This window comes from Pinus tabuliformis, chromosome 1_2 (assembly GCF_031772625.1).
Source record: "Pinus tabuliformis cultivar Carrire ecotype Pingquan chromosome 1_2, CPIR1, whole genome shotgun sequence".
Classification (NCBI taxonomy): domain Eukaryota; kingdom Viridiplantae; phylum Streptophyta; class Pinopsida; order Pinales; family Pinaceae; genus Pinus; species Pinus tabuliformis.
The window spans coordinates 607968895-607990833 of record NC_142298.1 but is presented as its reverse complement, the minus strand read 5'-3'; the positions used below and the strand labels follow the sequence as shown (position 1 = coordinate 607990833).

The 21939-nt window shown below is 34.0% G+C and overlaps 1 pseudogene; it reads left to right on the top strand.

Moving 5' to 3' along the window:
• The window catches only part of LOC149207100 (protein CHUP1, chloroplastic-like), a 62910-nt pseudogene extending 50833 nt beyond the window's left edge, over nucleotides 1-12077 (top strand).
• The last annotated feature ends 9862 nt before the right edge of the window (nucleotides 12078-21939 follow it).

The following is a 21939-nucleotide window of genomic DNA, read 5'->3' as shown; positions in this document are numbered from 1 at the left end:
TTTTATTTATTTACTATTATTATATTTTCTTCATTCTTTATTATTTATTTACTATTATTGTATTTTCTTTATTATTTATTTGCTTATATATTAATATTATTTTATTTTATTTATTATTATTATTATTACGGGGCATTACACTATATCGGCAATGGTTGTTGTGTCAACATTAAATATTTCAAAAATAAATGAAATTATTGCTACACAACTATTTTTCGTAGTAGAAAATTCATAATATATATGGTTGCAGATGATATTGAAAGATCTCTAGTACTAAGAGTGAAGTACCAGATCCTAAATGTTTTTCTTGTAACCCGAAAGCTCAATTTTCCAAACTTCATGTCTTGTTATATATTTAGATGAAGGCTACTATGGTGTTTCAATATCTTCGACTTTAATTAGTATTTCATGATTAATTTGGTTTCCAAACTATAAAATTCATCTCCACCTTGCTTATGCTATGACAATTTGTCTACAACTCTTTTAACCAAAACCATGTATAAATGTCAAACCTCATAAATAGTAAAAATTAAATATATTTAACGGTTGGCTACTTTCATGACATATGTCTAGATTGTTGCATTAAGAAGCACGCTTTAGGGAAAACCCTTACATTGATCAGGAATGTTATTGCATTTGGTTGTATATTTGATGGATTTTCATTAAACCTAGACCATTATCTATTTTTTATTTGCATGATATGTTCCTTAAATAACACCCTAGTGCTTTTATGTTTCTTTCCTTTTTCTTTTATATCTTCATTTAATTACTTTCATACGTGTTTCTTTGGATATGCCAACAAGATATTTTGACTTTCCATGTCTAGCTAGGGTCAAGAGATACCATTTTTCATATAGGATGTAGACTACACCCTTAAAATTCCAATTTCTATTGCATCTAAATGTAGTTAAGTATTTTTTCAAGTTAATTTGGATTGAAAATGTAAAATGTGACTTATCTTTGTTCATTTTTCATGTTTCTGCACTATATTTAAACATATTACACACATATATGCAATTAATGGCTGGGTTATTTTAAACCATCCAAAGCTATATACAGTGTTTCATTGGAATCACAACATTTTTTTATCACACCACATTGGAATCAGTTAAAACAAACTTTTTATTTTTATATCTTTTCGTTTTCTTTGTACTTGTATATACCCTATTTAATTTTATCTTCCAATTTTGTCGAACATGGAATGTCTTGTACCTAACCCCTTTAGCATTACATATTTTACTAACATGTAACAAAATTAGGTAGCACATTCAATTAAGTTTTGTTTATGCTGAAGACAAAGTTTCACTGTATTTTAACAATTTCACTAGGTCAAATCATGGTGTTTATAGTCCATGGTAGATGTTTTTCATGGTCAACTTGGACTGCTAACTTAGTTACCACTATTTCCGCCAACTATCAGCATGATCCACATGGAAATATTCAACAAGACATTCAATTTATTTAATTAGAATATGCTAGATAGATGTTAGGTCAAATTTATTACTGTTTTAGAAAAAATCAACTAGTTTAACACTTGTGTTTCTAGGCTCTAATGGTAATTATTACTTATCCGCCTCATCTATGTTATCCATATCTCAGTCATGTATCCTCTGCCAATATGTCGCTTATTAATGGATTTCCTATCAACATCACCTAATCATTGAACAAATTAAATGTGACTATTGACATGTTTAGTTTTATTAGAATGATGAGTTTAATGCCTTTGATTGGTTTAAGAATTGTTGTTTATAACTATTTATGGTATTCCATCATTGGTCAACTCCACCATGCTTCTAAATGCCATCACCTGACCCTTTTATTCACACAAATCCTACATGTTCATTTTGTATGACAACCCCTACCAATTATGTTTCAACTATTATCATTGCATCTACTTTTTCTTACATAAACTACTATAGAATCTACCATTTAAGGCTCAACACCTTGTAAGAAAATTTTTGTCACCCATAAGTAACTCCCCACCTCAATCTATCCCCATAAAATCTAACCAATTATTTAGAATGGACAATGATTATATATATATATATACTCTCTTTGATCATAGAAACAAGATTTTGAAGAAGGACAGTTAGACTCTCTTTTCTTAAGGTCTGATAGACCACATTGGTCTTAGTTGACGTTAATCATCATCATCATCAATGATCAAAAAATCACTTTTGAAATTATTAATAATTACTAACAAGTAGATTTAACCAATTTTATTTTAACTTTTAAAAACAGTAAAAATAATTTGTCTTATTCTTGATAATATGCAACTAATACATTATCACAACATTCAAAGGTTTCATCATTACTTTAATTTTTTTTTTTTTTAAATTACATTATTATATTTAAACAATTTTAAAAAATAAATACAAACAACTTGATGTCATTTGATTTTAGTGGTGAGTTTAAAATCAATTTGACATCATCACACCTTTCCTACCAATCCTCCATACATATAAGACCAATTTAACATCCTCTCACGCAATGAACAACTTTCTCATATACACTCCCCTTGAACAACGTTAAAGCCAACCCGATTCCATAGAGATACTCGTCAGTTTTATTAAAAGTGTAACATAAACAAAAATGCTTACTCCATTATGTGTTGGTGTTTAGGATCCCACCAGATACAGATCTAGTTGAGACTCATAGTAGCAGAATCACATTTATATTAATATAAATGTGGTTGATAAACACTCGATAGGTGTATATCAACTAATATCAATATCACTGATAATATAATACAATATTATTAATATCGTTATTAATAATATTATATAATATTATTAATATTACATATTAATAATATTATATAATAATAAATAAATATAAATTAATGAATAACAATTTAAAATAATTTTAGAAATAAATAATAGTACACATAAGCAAATATTATAAAAATTATTTAAACACAATTTAATAAACCCAATAGAATAAACCCAAGTGAATAATAATAAAAACCCAAGGCATTTTACCCAATGGAGTAATATTAAACCTAATGGATTAATATTATAAACCCAAGGTATATAAACCTTAAGATAAATACTACAAATGAGACACTCTTTGTCACAATGCGACATTGAACCATGCTTGACCATGATTGATTTTCATATTGAGACAATCTTTGTCAAAATGCGACATTTGACCATGGTTGGTTATGATTGACCATGGTTGACCATGATTGATATTATAAATATTGTAAACGCTAAAATAAACATGGTTGACCATGGTTGATTTTCATATAGAGACAATCCTTATCAAAATGCAACATTAGACCACGATTGACCATGATTGATATTATAAACCCAAGGGATTGATATTATAAACACAAGGGAATAATAAACCCAAGGGATTAATTCTAAAACCCCAAGGGATTATGAACCCAAGGGAATAATATTAAACCCATGGGACTAATATTATAAACCTAAGGTATTACCCTAAGATAAATATTATAAACACTAAAATAAATATGGTTGACCATGGTTGATTTTCATATTGAGACAATCCTTATCACAATGCAACATTTGACCATGGTTGACCATGTATGTTTTTCATATTGAGACAATCTTTGTCACAATGCAACAGTGGACCATGGTTGACCATGGATGTTTTTCATATCAAGACAATCTTTGTCAAAATGTTGCATTCAACCATGATTGACCATGTTTGATTCTATAAAACATGGTTGACCATGATCAACCATGGTTGACCATAATTGTCCATGATTGTCCATGGTTTTCACATGGAGACAATTTTTGTCACAATGTGACATTTGACCATGGTTAACCATGGTTGAGTATGATTGACCATGATTGATATTATAAACCCAAGGGAATAGTAAACCTAAGGGATTTATATTATAAACCGAAGGGAATAATAAACCCAAGGGATTAATACTAAAACCCCAAGGGATTATGAACCCAAGGGAATAATATTAAACCCAAGGGACTAATATTATAAACCTAAGGTATTACTTTAAGATAAATATTATAAACACTAAAATAAATATGGTTGACCATGGTTGATTTTCATATTGAGACAATCCTTATCACAATGTGACATTGGACCATGGTTGACCATGGATGTTTTTCATATCGAGACAATCTTTGTCACAATGCTACATTCGACCATGATTGACCATGTTTGATTCTATAAAATATGGTTGACCATAATTTCCCATGATTGTCCACGATTTTCACATGGAGACAATTTTTGTCACAATGTGACATTTGACCATGGTTGAGTATGATTGACCATGATTGATCATGATTGATATTATAAACCAAAGGGAATACTAAACCTAAGGGATTTATATTATAAACTGAAGGGAATAATAAACCTAAGGGATTAATACTAAAACTGCAAGGGATTATGAACCCAAGGGAATACTATTACAATGAGGGGACTAATATTATAAACCTAAGGAATTACCCTAAGATAAATATTATAAACACTAAAATAAATATGGTTGACCATGGTTGCTTTTCATATTGAGACAATCCTTATCACAATGCGACGTTCAATCATGGTTGACCATGTATGTTTTTCATATCAAGACAATCTTTGTCACAATGCAACGTTGGACCATGGTTGACCATGAATGTTTTTCATATTGATACAATCTTTGTCAAAATGTTGCATTCAACCATGATTTACCATGTTTGATTCTATAAAACATGGTTGACCATGTTTCATTCTATCAAACATGGTCAACCATGATCAACCATGCATCACCACGGTTCCCCATGATTGCCCATGATTTTGACATGGAGACACTTTTTCTGGAAATGTGACATTTGACCAGGGTTGACCATAGTTGACTATGATTGACCATCATTAACCATGGTTAACCATGGTTGACTATGATTGACCATGATTGACCATAATTTATATTATAAACCCAATGGAATAATAAACCCAAGGGATTGATAGTTGGACCATGGTTGACCATGGATGTTTTTCATATCGAGACAATCTTTGTCAAAATTTTGCATTCGACCATGATTGACCATGTTTGATTCTATAACACATGGTTGACCATGGTTGAACATAATTGTCCATGATTTTCCATGATTTTCACATGGAGACAATTTTTGTCACAATGCGACATTTGACCATGGTTAACCATGGTTGAGTATGATTGACCATGATTGACCATGATTGATATTATAAACCCAAAGGAATACTAAACCTAACGGATTTATATTATAATCTGAAGGGAATAATAAACCGAAGGGATTAATACTAAAACCCCAAGGGATTATGAAATGAAGGGAATAATATTAAACCCAAGGGACTAATATTATAAACCCAAGGTATATAAACCCTAAGAGAAATATTACAAATGCTAAAATAAACATGGTTTACCATGGTTTGTTTTCATATTTGTGAATACCCAACTATAGGTCCTCTAACTACTACTACACTCATTCAAATAAATTTCACTAATTTTCATAACAAGGAAAATTCCAGGTTTATTAAACATCATAAGCATGAACATAAATTAATTTAATCCACAACATATATAACTTGTAACAATTTATATGAAACATGTATAACTTGTAATAATTTACATAAGTAAAATAAATGATTGATAATACATATTCCAATAGCTTAGTTGAGATGCTCCTGAGCTCCATGCTCATCTTGACAACCCAACTAGATGTGCCTCCTAGCCAACTAGGAAGTATTTCCTAGCCCAGGGAACCTCCATAGTTTCCCTAGCCCTTCGAGCCCAAGTCTAACCAGATGTAGTGTGTCCAAATTTAACAAATACTCTCCAGATCCAAGTTTGATCTCCCTCATATTTCTCCACATCCCTCCTCCAAATCAAATCCTCTAAACCAAAACCAAAACCAAAACCAAAACCAAGACCAAGGATCCCCCCCCTCTCATCATCCTTCCCCTTTTATGCCTCTTCCTCCCATCCACCTCAACCACCTATCATTAATGTCATAACTACCCCCTCATCCTTTCATTTTACTTTTCTTAACATATCTTCTCCCAAGTAAATTTGAGAGGACATTTTGGGGATAAGATATGGGTATTTAATTTGGTAATTAATTTGGGAGGACCATATCTTCTTCCAAGTAAATTTGAGTGGACATTTTTGGGATAAGTTATGGATATATAATTTGGTAATTAATTGGGGAGGACCATACCTTCTTCCAAGTAAATTTGAGAGGACAGTTTGGGGATAAGATATGGATATATAGTTTGGTAATTAATTGGGGAGGACCATATCTTCTTCCAAGTAAATTTGAGAGGACATTTTGGGGATAAGATATTTAAATTGGAATAAATGGAAGGAGACCATATCCTATCCAAGATTAAATTTGAGAAGACAAGTTTGGGAATTGAATAATAACAATAATAAATTTTATATTAGTAAATAAAAATTACAGTTTCCCAAATGTAGGTATTTACCAATATTTCTTTATAATTATAAGTCAATATTTTTAGGTAATTTAAACACTAATAAAATTTGCATGATAAGATTGGGTGGGGCATTACATACACCCCTCCTTCATAAAATTTCGTCCCGAAGTTAGAGTAGAAAGATACAAGGAGTTCGAAAGTAGTTTGACAATAAGGCATAACAAAATAAAGAGAGAGTTATAGTAGTAAAATTTAACAAGTTAGGCAATGATACCACTTCCCATCAAGAGTCTCTCACTAATATATATCTTCATATCCTTCCTAACCTACTTCCTTTCCCACACTATCCATCCTCTGTTGTTATATAATGTGGCATCGACTATACCAATCTAACCACTGACAAAACCAATATGGCGGAAGCATCGACTATATCGACCTAACTTCCCCAACAGGCAACTGACAATCGTCATCACACGTCTAGGGGAATGTGTCCATCACTGCCCTCACACGATTCCAGGTTTGGAGGTTACACTATGGGAAATACCTCCACCCCTCCTTACACTAGGGTCAACACCAACTGGCAATCATCATAACATGTCTAGGGTAGCCATCACTGCCCTCCAACAATTCCAGGTTTGGAGGTTGCATGGTGGGAAATACCTCCACCCCTCCTTAAACTAGGGTAAACACCTTAATATGGACCACACTATAGCGTTGGTTGGATACTTGTCATCGAATAATCCAGTCAGGTAGTCTTTTCACCTTCCATTACATTTTATCCATGTCATAATAGTGCATATCCAATAGATACAAAATGTAATAAAGCAATGTACATCGTACCTTTCCTCATTATATGTCTTGACCTTCCCCAATGGAAGAGTAAATCTTGGCTATCATATAGTTATTTACAATCTACAGGTTAATTCTCATTCATGCATATATATATATATATATATATATATTATATATATATATATATATATATATATATATATATATATATATATATATATATATATATATATATATATATATATATATATATATATATATATATATATATATATATATGAGTAATCTTAAACATAATGTTATTAAGTCTAATATCCACGCGTCAATTTTGTAGTTCATACTGGAAATAAATCATAATTTCACTAAGTCATTCATTAGATAAGTCATATCCACTTAAGCCATACATGAAACAACAATAGCTCTGATAAGTCATGCACTAGATAAATCATCACCAAGTAAGTCATCAAGACATCCACCAAAAGGGACATGACTTATGCAACAAAGGGTGGGTGTACTACTTCAAAGTTCAACAATCAAAATCATGAAACAATAATCCAAGTGAAACCCTATGAACACATGCAGACATGCCCAACAACTAATTCGCTATGTCAAGGAGCAATAATTAACCAATAATATTTAAGGAAACTCTCAGTTGATGGATATCCCTCATCATAAATGTGTTAAGGGTAAATCAAATGTTTGAGTAATGTTATGCAAGGATCTCAATCACATTTCAAACACCATATGTGCGAGATACAAGCCTCCAAATAAGAAATGATGACGCCAACCAAGGAAATAATGTGCATTGTCTAACATGGGATATCAATAATAAATCATAGTAAGAAACCCCCATGGTTATGTGATTTTGAGGGCAACGACACTAGGTAAGTGCACATAAGAATAACTTTTATTAAGACACCTCAACACTCACCAGAGGTGATCAACAATGTCATGAGGGACAATAATCAAAAGGAGGCTAATTTGCAAGATGAATTCATAGTTATAGAGTGCTTGGAAGCTAAACTTTTGGGTGATTATATTCATGGAGAAAACACACCACCTCCATCCGCTAGTAGTTTCTGGATGTAGGGGATTTGCCTTTAGCTTCGTAATGTTTAGCGTTACATGGGGGCCATGTAGTTGTTGGTCATGTTCCATGAACACTTGCACCTTATCTTGCTCTTCTTCCTCATATATCATGGGAAAAGAAATTAGAAGTTTCTTGTGGTAGGAAGAAAGCTTAGTAGATACTAGATCTCTCTCTTTTTGTTGTTTAAAAGAAGTGCCTAGAAATTAGCATTTGTTTTGATTATGGCCTATTTCGTAAATATTGTATGACTTTTTAAGATTGAACTTTGAACTTTCCTTTAAAGTTTGAACTGTTTACTAAATATAACAACTCTTTGGTAATGAATATGATGCTTTGCTTCATTTCATGGTTGATGTTATTTATTAGCTTTTGTCGATGAAAAATTTCATATGTCGAAACTTGAAGGTTGATGTTGCAGAACATGGTTGATGATAATATTATAACTAATAAATGATTGATGTTATTTGTGTACCAATTAGTTGGCGCTTTAATGATCATCATTAATCTAGTAGTTAAATATATGCTTTCATGTTTTCTGTAGTTGACTCAACTTTTTGCATGTTTTCTTTTGAATATATATATGCAACAATTATATTAAAACATCTATATATATTTTGAAACATTCCTCTACTAGAAGAATTCCGCTTCCAACAACCTTGGGAGGGGGAATTTTGATAAGCAACTACATTGGGGCTAACTTATTAACCAAACCCCTCCCATGATTAATAATAAATGGAGGTCATTAAAAAAAGTTTTGGCTTTTTTATTTTATTATGTATATATCTATATCTATATCTATATATATATATATATATATATATATATATATATATATATATATATATATATATATATATATATATATATATATATATATATATATATATATATATATAGATATATATAGCGGTATTCGATTCCCGTGTGTGAAACTTGATGGCCTTACCCAGGGTTAATGGTTTTCATTTCTAGCTTTTAAATTGGCTGCTTAATAAGGGTTATCTGTATGTTGAAACATAATCATGATCATTATTGTTTGGCTTGAAGGTTTAGTTTGGAGCTCCGCATTTTTGTGTAGGGCCTGACACCGAGTGACCCAACTGGTTCCTAGGATTAAGGTGACTCTATTGGTCCTTATTTGAGAGCCTCCAGGTCTCACTATTGTTGTTGCATTTTCAGGGAGATTTTTGGTTTAAAGAAGTTCCTTCACCAATTTGATAAAGACATTGTGGATGCCCATGGCAGTTTAATTTACATGGCACTAGCATGGGAAAATTGGAAGCATGATTTTGAGTAGCACTTAGAGGCAAACAAGGTTGGGGTCTAGTTCACCCTTGAGGCTATATATGTCATTAGCACTTGAGACTGGTAAGAGGAACTGTGGGCCACTGTGGATTTTGTACAAGAAGCATACAAGGTCATCCACCATTCCAGACACCATATCTGACCTGGTAGTGTGTATTTCAACTCACATAAATATTGACCTTACACTTGGCTTGTTTGATCACTTTGTTGATTTTGCTGCATCTCGCCTCAAATAGGAGTCCAATATTGCTGGTGAAAATGGAAGTTTGGAGACCATGTTGACTTTGTATATGACACCCATTCTGCACCTACACAGTCTGGTGGTGAGGAGAAGCAGGTTATTGCAGTAGATCCTGATATAATTTCTGAGGAATATAAGCACATGTACGAGGAGGCAATTTTAGATAATGCTCCCGAAATTGAGAGATTGAAGAATCTTGTAGAAGAATTGCAGAAAAGTGAAGAAAATATTCAAGGGGAATTGCTAGAGTATTATGGTCTCACAGAACAGGAAAAAAACATAGTAGAATTACAAAAATGGCTCCAACTAAACATGGTTGAGATTGAAATGCTCAATTTAAAACTGAATTCTTTGGAAACTCAAAAGAAGAAACTTGAAGAGGAAGTAGAGGAATCTTCCCTAGTAAAGAAAGAGCTTGAATATGCCAAAGCAATGATTAAAGAATTTCAGAGACAGATGCAAATGGAATCTATGCAGACAAAAGAGCAACTTCTTATGCTCAACCAACAAGTTGTTGTTCTTCAAGACACCGAGAAAAAGTATTTTGAAAAGAAATTCAAGATTGAGAAGAAACTGCATACTTTGAAAGAGCTGGAAATCAAAGTGGTGGAATTAAGAAGGGCCAAAAAAGAGTTGCAACATGAGAAGTGGGAGCTGATGCTAAAACTAGACAATGCAGAAACCCAAATTGCTTCCCTCTCTAAAATAATAGAGACAAAGACAATGCAAAAGGCAAGAGAAGAGCTGAAAACTTTGAGGCATGTGAATGAAGATCTGTTAAAGCAAGTGGAAGGTTTGCAAAATAATCGATTTAGTGAAGTGGAAGAACTGGTGTATTTAAGATGGGTTAATGCATGCCTACGCTATGAATTAAGGGACTACCAACCCCCTCCATGAAAACTAACAGCACGACTATTCAACAAAAGCTTGAGCCCAAGGTCACAGGAGAATGCAAAGCAGCTTATGTTGGAATATTCAGGACATGATTCTCTAGCATTACATGACAAAGAGTGTACAGATAATGACTCCAATAGTCCATCATCCCATACATCAACACCTTCTGAGAGTTGTGATTTTGATGAATCCTCTTTAGACAACACCTCTACCAGACTAACTCAATCGAAGAAACCAAGCCTAATTCACAAGCTAAAAAGATGGGGGAGAAGTAAGGAGGGTTCTGCAGTGTCATCAGTTAGATCAACTAGAGACGGAAGAGGAACTAGGCCTATTACAGGTTACAGATGTCCAGGGCATGAAAGTCTAGGGTACAGAAGTCCAGGGAACAGAAGTCCAGGGCATGAAAGTCCAGGGCACAAACAATCTATTTAAGGAAGCTCGTTAGAATTTATAATGCTGATAAGTTCAAGCACTGATGCTTCCATTGCCTCTTTAACAAGACACAATGGCCCCAAAACAAAGGCAAGGTGAAAATTAGATACTTTCCTTGAGACACATGATCTTGCAGCAATGGTTGATTCTCCTAAAAAGGATGACTATCATACATCAAGAACAACTCTGGATATGAGTGACTCATTAATCAATGTGGCAACTTCATCTCAACTTATGTCAAAGTCTGTGGGAGGCATGCATGGTGGGGAGCATCCTGACTCTAAATTCAGACATAATTTATCAATACAGAGAGAGAATGGCATCAAAGAAAGAGCAGAGCAAGCAAGAGCAACAAAGTTTTCTGAAAAATTGAAAACTGAGGCACTGGCTGAAAGGGTTATGCCAGAGAAGTTTATAGACACTATTCAAACAAGGGGATCTCAAACTGATTCAAAAAATGGCAATGACCGTGAAAGCAAGGAACTTGAAATTAGCAAAATGACATTTAAAGGAGTGCAAAAGAGGGCTCCGAGGGTTGCAAAGAAACCTCCAAAGCCATCCACTGGTTCTTTGACATACAATAATTCTTCATCAAAAGCTTCCCATGCCATACCTATCTCCCCACCTCCTCCACCTCAACCTCCAGCTTCCCCTGGTATGATTCCAACTCCACCAGCACCTCGAACTAACATCCCAATTGAATCTCAAGGCAGAGCATGAGATAAAGTGCAAAGAGTGCCACAGGTAGTTGAGTTCTATCAATCGCTAGTGAAAAGAGAAGTGCAAAAGGAAATTTCAAATGTGGCATCCACAACATCAACCAACATTTCAGATGCTTGTAGTAACATGATTGGAGAGTTTGGAAACAAATCTGCATATCTTTTATCTGTTAAAATTTGTTTGTTTTGTCTAATTACATTTTTGTTAATTATGTAAGACAATATAGTTGCAAATTCATAAGCAGGTTGGTTTGGTGCCATAATCTAGTGGCTGTATATGTAATTTGAGCTTATCACTATTGTCTCTGTGTCTGTTAATTTTTCTAGTGAGCATTTGGATCAATCATATAACTCTCTGCACCACTTTCCAGTGAAGTTACTGCATAATGAGTTTGTTGTGCTATTTATAACCTTCGTAACTCTAATTTTATTAATTTTTTAACTCTACTTTTACCTTCTAAAATGATGGGTGTCCATCTTAATCTATAGGTGGATATCTGTCTATTCTTTTTATATATCTTAGATCCGATTTCCTTATCAATCCAACAGATTCCTTCTTTAGGATACTATATGTGGAATCCCTTCAATTTGTTGAGAAGGATGTCTAGATATGTCCAGATTCTAGTATCCTGGTGACATTGGCCATCTACCTGTGGAAAAAGGTATCATTTGTTGTAGTTTCCCTTTATGTTTCCATGCCCTTCTTGAATTATTGGTTCTTTTGTTTGAACATTTTGAAATACCTTGTCAACAAAGCTCATAATGAAACGACTACATGAGTTATGTGGAGTCTGGACATCTATTATTTCTCTTGCAGCATCTTTAAATGTATAGGTTGTTTGTTGCAGGAAGATGGGATGATGTAGCAAAGGTCAGAGCAATGATGAAAGGCAGGGGCTTGATAAAAAGGCCAGGATGCAGCTGGATTGAAGTCAATACTAGGAACCAGTTGTTCTTTCGAGGAGACTGATCACACCCACAGTCAGAGAACAAATATGCCAAGTTGAGAATCTCCATGTAGGTGAAAAATTCAGGGTATGTTTCTGTCTCTTTGCGATATTAAATGAGAAGAGGTTAAGGTCTATATTCGATTTCACATGAGCTTACAACACATGCCCTATAGAAATTGTTTAAATCACCTACGTGAAGGGTGACATTGACAGTGCCACCACACTCATCTAATTGTTGCGTGAGAATTTTTTTGTGATGGATGCTCACAATTTTCAACATTTTAAGGCTACATTATGTCATTGTGGGGATAGTTTGTGAAGCTTATTGAACAAACAACATAACAAAATACCAGAGTACTCTCTTTTGAAATTGTGTTACAAGTCATCTGGTCAAAAGATGAGAGGTGATGAGTTGGCTTCTGGAAATTTTTGAAAGAAAGGCTCCAGTTCGGGTGATTTTTCCAAAATCACAAGTGGAGGAGGATTTCCTCTTTTCCATGCATCTATGAGTAGGTGGCAAGCCTACTGGATCTACAATGATATTATCTGGAGATGGAACAACAACCGTTACTCACTATTGGAATGAAGCTACATCCCTATATCAGTTTGAGTTACCATGGGATGTAGGGAAGGTTCTAAATGCCTCAATCATTCCGTCGGTGGATGGTGGTGAGGAAGGTGCATGGATAGTCCTCACAGAGAAAGCAGGTTTATGGGTAATCCATAAAAAATCTATTCTACTGGGTGGTGCTGAACCACCAGAACAAAGTTTGTCCCGCAAAAGGGACCTCCAATGAAGGAGTTGTAGAAGAAGAAAGGAAAAACCTCGTGGTTGGAGGTAATTTTTCTCTTCGAATAGCAATTACTAAGGCATGGATCGCCAGAGATAATGGAGAAAGGGTTGTATTGAAAGGAGTTAGCTAGAGTACTACCCAAGATGAGGAAGCAGAAAGTTTAATTGGGCATCTATTTCAAAATTTTCTTAACTCAAGGAAAATTGAAGGAGCATTTGAAAAGCTCCATTAGGCTAGTGCATTTGAAAGAGACGGGGAAATGAATGTATTTACCCATGCAAGTCGAGCTATTGTTGACACACTTGCAAAACACTGGACAATAAGCAGAGGAGAAAATATAGCAATAATGGCTATTGTATCTTCCCAACTTTTAGAAAATCAACACCAACATCAACAATTTTTACAGTTTCTTGCTGCCTCCAAGTGCCATGAGGAGCTTCAGATGAGGCAGAGAGAAGCTTTACAATCCATCACGGGACATGGTGAAAAGCTTTCTACCATGATTCGACTCAGGGAAATGCTTAATGCATCTACCCAGGCTAGGCCACAAAGCAAGGTTGAGTCTCTAAATACTGATTTACAACATAATGAAATTAGTGGCTCTCTTTGGGATCTTGTCCAGATTGTTGGTGAGAAAGCTCATTAGAATAATGTAATGCTGATGGATAGAGAGAAAGTAGAAGTGTTTTATAGTTGAGTTTTTGAGTTGGAGGAGTTATTTTCCTATGTTTAGCAGCATCTAACTTATGTAGTAGGAAGGAAGCTGCCACTTTAGTTACAAATATAACAACTTCGTGAAATCTCAATTTCTTGCACAAGTGTAGTACGCACTGCTATTTTCTATAGAGATATCCAATATTCTATATCCAAATAAATGTGTAGATATAAATATTGGTTATGAGGATATTGTAAATATACAGGTCCTGGCTTCCAATGGAGTGCATGTAAAAAAATTCTCAGACATCTTGCAGACATGGTGCCATGGAGGCATATAGGATTTCAGTGGAATCAGATTGGGCATCAGCTGAAAATAGAGAGCATACACCTGCCATGGTTGACATAGGTGCTCAAGTTTGCAGTGAAGGCAGTGATGAAGCACGAGGACTTCTGGAATACAAAATGCCTGGCTTTGTGGAATACCCCTGCGGCGAACTTTCTCCTAAAGGGAGAGGCTTATATGGAAATGAAGATAACATGAGAATGCAATATTTCCCAGGTGCTTTTGAGGGTCATAAAGGTGCCATATTTCCTCGTAAGGAAAGGAAAAACATACTGAAGGCATATCTGCCCAAGAATTTTGACAGAACTTCACAAGAAATAAGCCATCGGTTTTCTGTGGGAAACAATCCTGAAAATGATTCAGTTAGCCTATCACCTCCAATGCCTAGGAAGAGATCTTCTGGCAATTTGAATGTTGGTGTCATTCCAACAAAGCGCATCCGTAATTCCACTGTTGCGGCAAGACGTCCAGTAGGAGTTCCCAATGCAGGGACAATTGTTGCTTTAGGAATTGGAAATAATACAGAGGCCTCAAGTGGAGATACCAGTTCACAACAAGAGGCCTTCAGTACATTAGGAGTTGTATCTCAGCTCCGGAAAACTACAGAGGTTGATTCGGCAGGTGCTTGTGGAAGCCATCTGATTTATGATGTCACAGATACATCATTCAAGTTAAAAAAACAGAAGAAAAAGTCCAAACCATTTGGTGCAGTGATTTTTTCTATCACCAGAGATGCTGGAGGGGTTTCTGGCCCACCTGGAAAAGGTTCAGAACCTAGACAGATATGGCGTCAAGATGCTATTTTGCAGCAAGAGCAGAGAGAGAAAACAAAATGGAAAGTGGATTCAAAAGAGAGGCATGGCCAAAATTTCTGAAGCTGCAAAAGGTCTTGTACGCCAGATGCTAGAGCCTGATCCCAAGCTACGATTAACAACTCAGCAAGTACTTGAGCATCCTTGGTTACAGAATGCCAAAAAGGCTCCAAATGTTTCCCCTCGGTGATGTTGTGAAGACTAGGCTTAAACAATTTTCTATGATGAATAAGTTCAAAAGAAAGCTTTAAGGGTTATTGCTGACCATTTATTTGTGGAAGAAACCAAAGGCATCAAAGATATGTTCAAGATGATGGACACTGATAATAGTGGTACAATATGATATGAAAAGCTGAAAGCAGGTCTTCATAAGCTCAGTTCCCATATGGATGAATCAGAAGTGCAGACATTAATGGAGGATGTGGATGCTGATGGAAATGGTCCACTAGATTATCGAGAATTTGTTGTGGCTTCGCTTCGTATGCAGAGCATAGACAATGATGAGTACTTCTGTAAGGCATTTTTGTACTTTGATAAAGATGGCAGTGGTTACATTGAAATCGACGAGTTTAGAGAAGCCTTAGCTTATGACTTTGGTCCAGATGACATAGATGTGGTAAACAACATTTTTAATGAGGTGGATGTAGACAAGGATTGAAAACTGTGAGGATAAATTTCTGAGATTTGACCTGGAGTATCAACAGATTATTGTCTTGGCAACAAAAAAAAATCGAAAGAAGCAACTCCTGATATTCTTGCAACACATTGCATACCTTTAGCTATATCTCATGATTTGAAAACGTTAATCAGTTTTCCAGAGGTGACATTCCTTACATTATGATTTGATTATTCGGATGAATATTGTTTGCTACTTCCACAACATGTTAGGAAAGATGCTAGGATGGGGATATCAAGAGGGTACTACTCTCTTTGGTTTTGGCTATGACTTTCGACAAAGTAACATGCTTCAAGGTGCAGATTTTGAACCTAAGCTCTGATACCACATGTGAAGACCTAATTATTGGTCCTCTAACTACTACTACACTCATTCAAATAAATTTCACTAATTTTCATAACAAGGAAAATTTCAGGGTTATAAAAAATCATAAGCATGAACATAAATTAATTTGATCTACAACATGTATAACTTGTAACAATTTATCTGTAACATGTATAACTTGTAATAATTTACATAACTAAAATAAATGACTGATAATACCTATTTGAGTAGCTTAGTTGAGATGCTCCTGAGCTTCATTCTCCTCTTGAAAACCCAACTAGATTTGCCTCCCAACCAACTAGGAAGTATTTCCTAGCCCAGGGAACCTCCATAGGTTTCCTAGCCCTCTGAGCCCAAGTCCGACCAGATGTAGTGTGTCCAAATTTAAAAAGCACTCTCCAGATCCAAGTTTGATCTCCCTCCTCTTTCTCCACATCCCTCCTCCAAATCAAATCCTCCAAAGCAAAACCAAAACCAAAACCAAGACCAAGGATCCCTCCCCCTCTCATCATCCTTCCCCTTTTATGCCTCTTCCTCCCATCCAGCTCATCCACCTAACATTAATGTCATAACTACCCCCTCATCCTCTCATTTGACTTTTCTTACCATATCTTCTCCCAAGTAAATTTGAGAGAACATTTTGGGGATAAGATATGGATATTTAATTTGGTAATTAATTTGGGAGGACCATATCTTCTTCCAAGTAAATTTGAGAGGACATTTTGGGGATAAGATATGGATATATAATTTGGTAATTAATTGGGGAGTACCATATCTTCTTCCAAGTAAACTCGAGAGGAAATTTTGGGGATAAGATATTTAAATTGGAATAAATGGAAGGAGACCATATCCTATCCAAGATTAAGTTTGAGAAGACAAGTTTGGGAATTGAATAATAACAATAATAAATTTTATATCAGTAAATAAAAATTACAGTTTCCCAAATGTAGGTATTTACAAATATTTATTGATAATTATAAGTCAATATTTTCATGTAATTTGAACACCAATAAAATTTGCATGATAAGATTAAGTGGGGTGTTACAATATTGAGACAAACGTTGTCACATTGCCACATTCTACCATGGTTGACCATGGTTGGCTATGATTGACGATAGTTGACCATGATTGATATTTTTTTTTTATGTGTGGCTCATGACCACCCTTGGTCACTGGGTGGCCACTACGTCCATGATTCATTAGACTAGGATGATCGGCGGGGATCAAACCTTTCGGCCATCACAAACCTAACCCCAAGAGCTTTCGGTAATTGACCCTGTGACCTCCCATCTGGCGAGGCCCGGACTTGACCGTTTGAGCTAACTCTTGGGGCTACCCATGATTGATATTATAAACCTAAGAGAATAATAAACCTGAGGGATTGATATTATAAACCAAAGAGAATAACAAACCTAAGGGAATAATACCAAAATCCCAAGGGATTAATAATAAAACCCCAAGGGATTATGAACCCAAGGGAATAACATTATAAACTTGAGGTATTATCCTAAGATAAATATTATAAAAACTAAAATAAATATGGTTGACCATGGTTGATTTTCATATTGAGACAATACTTATCACAATGCAATGTTGGACCATGGTTGACCATGGATGTTTTTCATATCGAGACAATATTTGTCACAATGCAACATTGGACCATGGTTGACCATGGATGTTTTTCATCTCGAGACAATCTTTATCACAATGCTACGTTCGACCATGATTGACCATGATTGACCATTTTTTATTCTATAAAACATGGTTGACCATGATCAACCATGGCTAACCATGGTTCACCATAATTGTCCATGACTATCCATGATTTTCACATGGAGACAATTTTTGTCACAATGTGACACTTGGCCATGATTGACCACGATTAATCATGGTTGAGTATGATTTACCATGATTGATATTATAAACCCAAGGAAATACTAAAGCTAAGGGATTTATATTATAAACCGAAGGGAATAATAAACCTAAGGGATTAATACTAAAACCCCAAGGGATTATGAAACGAAGGGAATAATATTAAACCCAAGGGACAAATATTATAAAACCAAGGTATATAAACCCTAAGATAAATATTCCAAACACTAAAATAAACATGGTTGACCATGGTTGATTTTCATATTGAGACAATCCTTGTCACATTGCGACATTCGACCATGGTTGCCTATGATTGACGATAGTTGACCATGATTGATATTATAAACCTAAGAGAATTATAAACCCAAGTGATTGATATTATAAACCAAAGAGAATAATAAACCTAAGGGATTAATACCAAAACCCCAAGGGATTAATACTAAAACCCAAGGGATTATGAAACCAAGGGAATAATATTAAACCAAGGGGACTAATATTATAAACCCAAGGTATATAAACCCTAAGATAAATATTATAAACACTAAAATAAACATGATTGACCATGGTTGATTTTCATATTGAGACAATCCTTATGAATGTTGGACCATTGTTGACCATGGATGTTTTTCATATCGAGATAATATTTGTCACAATGCGACGTCGAACCATGGTTGACCATTGATGTTTTTCATATCAAGACAATATTTGTCACAATGCGACGTTCGACCATGGTTGACCATCATTGACCATGTTTCATTCTATAAAACATGGTCAACCATGATCAACCATGGCTGACCATGGTTCACCATGATTGTCCATGATTTTCACATGGAGACAATTTTTGTGACAATGCGACATTTGACCATGGTTGACCATGGTTAACCATGGTTGACTATGATTGACCATGATTGACCATAATTTATATTATAAACCCAAGGGATTGATATTATAAACCGAAGAGAATAATAAACCCAAGGGATTAATACTAAAACCCCAAGAGACTATGAACCCAAGGGAATAATATTAAACCTAAGGGACTAATATTATAAACCCAAAGTATATAAACCCTAAGATAAATATTATAAACACTAAAATAAACATGGTTGACCATGGTTGATTTTCATATTGATACAATCCTTGTCACAATGCAACATTCGACCATAGTTGACCATGGTTGGCTATGATTGATGATAGTTGACCATGATTGATATTATAAACCTAAGGGAATAATATTAAACCCAAGGGATTATTATTATTATTATTATAAATTCGAGGGATTATAAACCCAATAGAATAATATTAAACCCAAGGGAATATTATTATTATTATTATTATTATTAAAAAGTATTTTAATAATGTTCGTGATATGTAATTTTTTTAACGGTTAATCTCTTTTCACATTTTGTATATATATAATGTCAAGCTTCATCTTAATTTCAAACTTAAAAATTAAGGAAAAATTTGTAGGTAGAGGCATTTGATCTCTTCAGGTACTTGATAAATCCAAAGTTAGGTTGAATTTAGGATTTTGTCTATCCAAGTTAGTTGTGTGATACTCTTTCAACATTCTTATATATGGAGATATAGAAAATATTTCAATATCAACAATAAATAAAATATTGAAGTTAACTCTGTCACTCACATTTAGCATGAGCTCCACTACCAAGATCTTAGGGTTTTTTTATCAGATGGCCTAAGATTTTGTGGGTTGGTTAACCATAAGTCTCATTCACAATGTTTCCAGTCCAAGTCAATGGCTCTGTCATCTGCAACTAACCATAGAATTTTTGGACATCACCGATACCTTGTGATCACTTTAGTTATGTATCAAAGTTCATGCCTAATCCAACTTCCAACTTCCACCGATACCTTGTGATCGCTTTAGGTATGTATCGAAGTTCATGCCTAATCCAACTTCCAACTTAAGGTGGATGAGGATCTTTTGACTTTTTTATTTTTATTTTTTTAATTGACACCCTAGATTGATTCTCAAGGGAATATGCTCAACATATGCTTAGTCTTAATGTTTATCAACAACTGTAGTGTGTTACCGAGTTTGTTAGGTTGGATTGACTTTTAATAAATTTAAAAATTATATTTGTGCCACGTGGCTCCCTGCCCACCAATTTCCTAGGGATTTGAGATTATTCCAATTCTAATATGTTCATATTCTAATTAGATGGGGAAATTAATATATAAGAAAATTTTATTTAGCAAAAATGGTCCATTTTACAATAAGATGTGTAATTCCTTTTTTTTCTCAAGTTAAATTAGATTCGTGCCATGTGGCTCCCCCACCAATTTCCTAGGGATTTGAGATTATCCCAATTCTAATAAGTTCATATTCTAATTAGATGGGGAAATTAATATATAATAAAATTTTATTTAGCAAAATGGTTCATTTTACAATAAGATGTGTAATTCCTTCTTTTTTTTTCAAGTTAAAGTTGACCCATAATCTTTTTTAAAAAATTATTAATTTATTTTTTATAAATATAAAGAGATTTAATCTTTTAAAGTATAATAAATTTAAAAACTAAAATAAATTTACATTAATTTAAATAATATTTTACAATAAATTTACATTAATTTTCAATGTATAAATAGATTATTGACACACTCAATTTTCTACAAATTAATTTATATGACTAAAACTTAAAATTCCTAGAAATTCCTGTGAAATTTTTGAAAATTACCCCAAAATAGAAGGAAACAAACATATCTCAGAATTAATCTATTACTTTAACAATAACTGAAAAAAATGATCTTCATTTTAAAAATATACATGCTTTATAAACACGTGTGACTTCTTTATTAATGCACAATCCAATTTAAAGGCATTTGTCCCCCACCAAAAGGGTGAGTATGTGTGGTTGTTTTATTGAAGCATAATCGATATTAAAAACATTTTTGTTTTTTCTTTTAAATTATTGTGCTCGTCACCTCTCCATTTATTTGAAAGACCGCATTCCATTGGTGGGCACTACTAGTTTTCCCTTATCTAATGATTGAAAAAGAAAAGCAAACACTATCATCTTGAAATTATGTTATGCAACATTAATGCTGAAAATATTTAGTAAACGAATTTTGACAGGCAGCATGATAATAACATTTTTTGGATAGGGTGGAAAAGAAAAACAACTCTATGGTTTCCTGATTCTACGGGAACAATTACCTGGTCAAGTAACTCTCTTGAAATTCTTATGAAACCTTGTTAATTTCAATGCCATGCCTGCCTCATGTTTTCCTTTCCTTTTAGACCTGGTATGAACACACATGAATAGTTTCATGAAGACATTCATTTTGTTGCACTTATAAACATTTTTGGAGTTGTCAGTCCATCTCTAACTACAAATTAGCAGCTTATTCAACAACCACACTATGATTTTGAACTATCACTTATAGATCTTTGTAACAGGTCTATCCATGAAATTTAACAACATAAATGCAATATATATATATATATCTCTATATGTATATGTATATGTATATGTATATGTATATGTATATGTATATGTATATATATATATGTATATATATATATATATATAAAATTTGACATACACTACTCATTTATTAATCAACGAGGCAACATCTATCCATAGAATAGGTTGGGTTATAAAATAAACAATGGTCATAAATACTCACGGC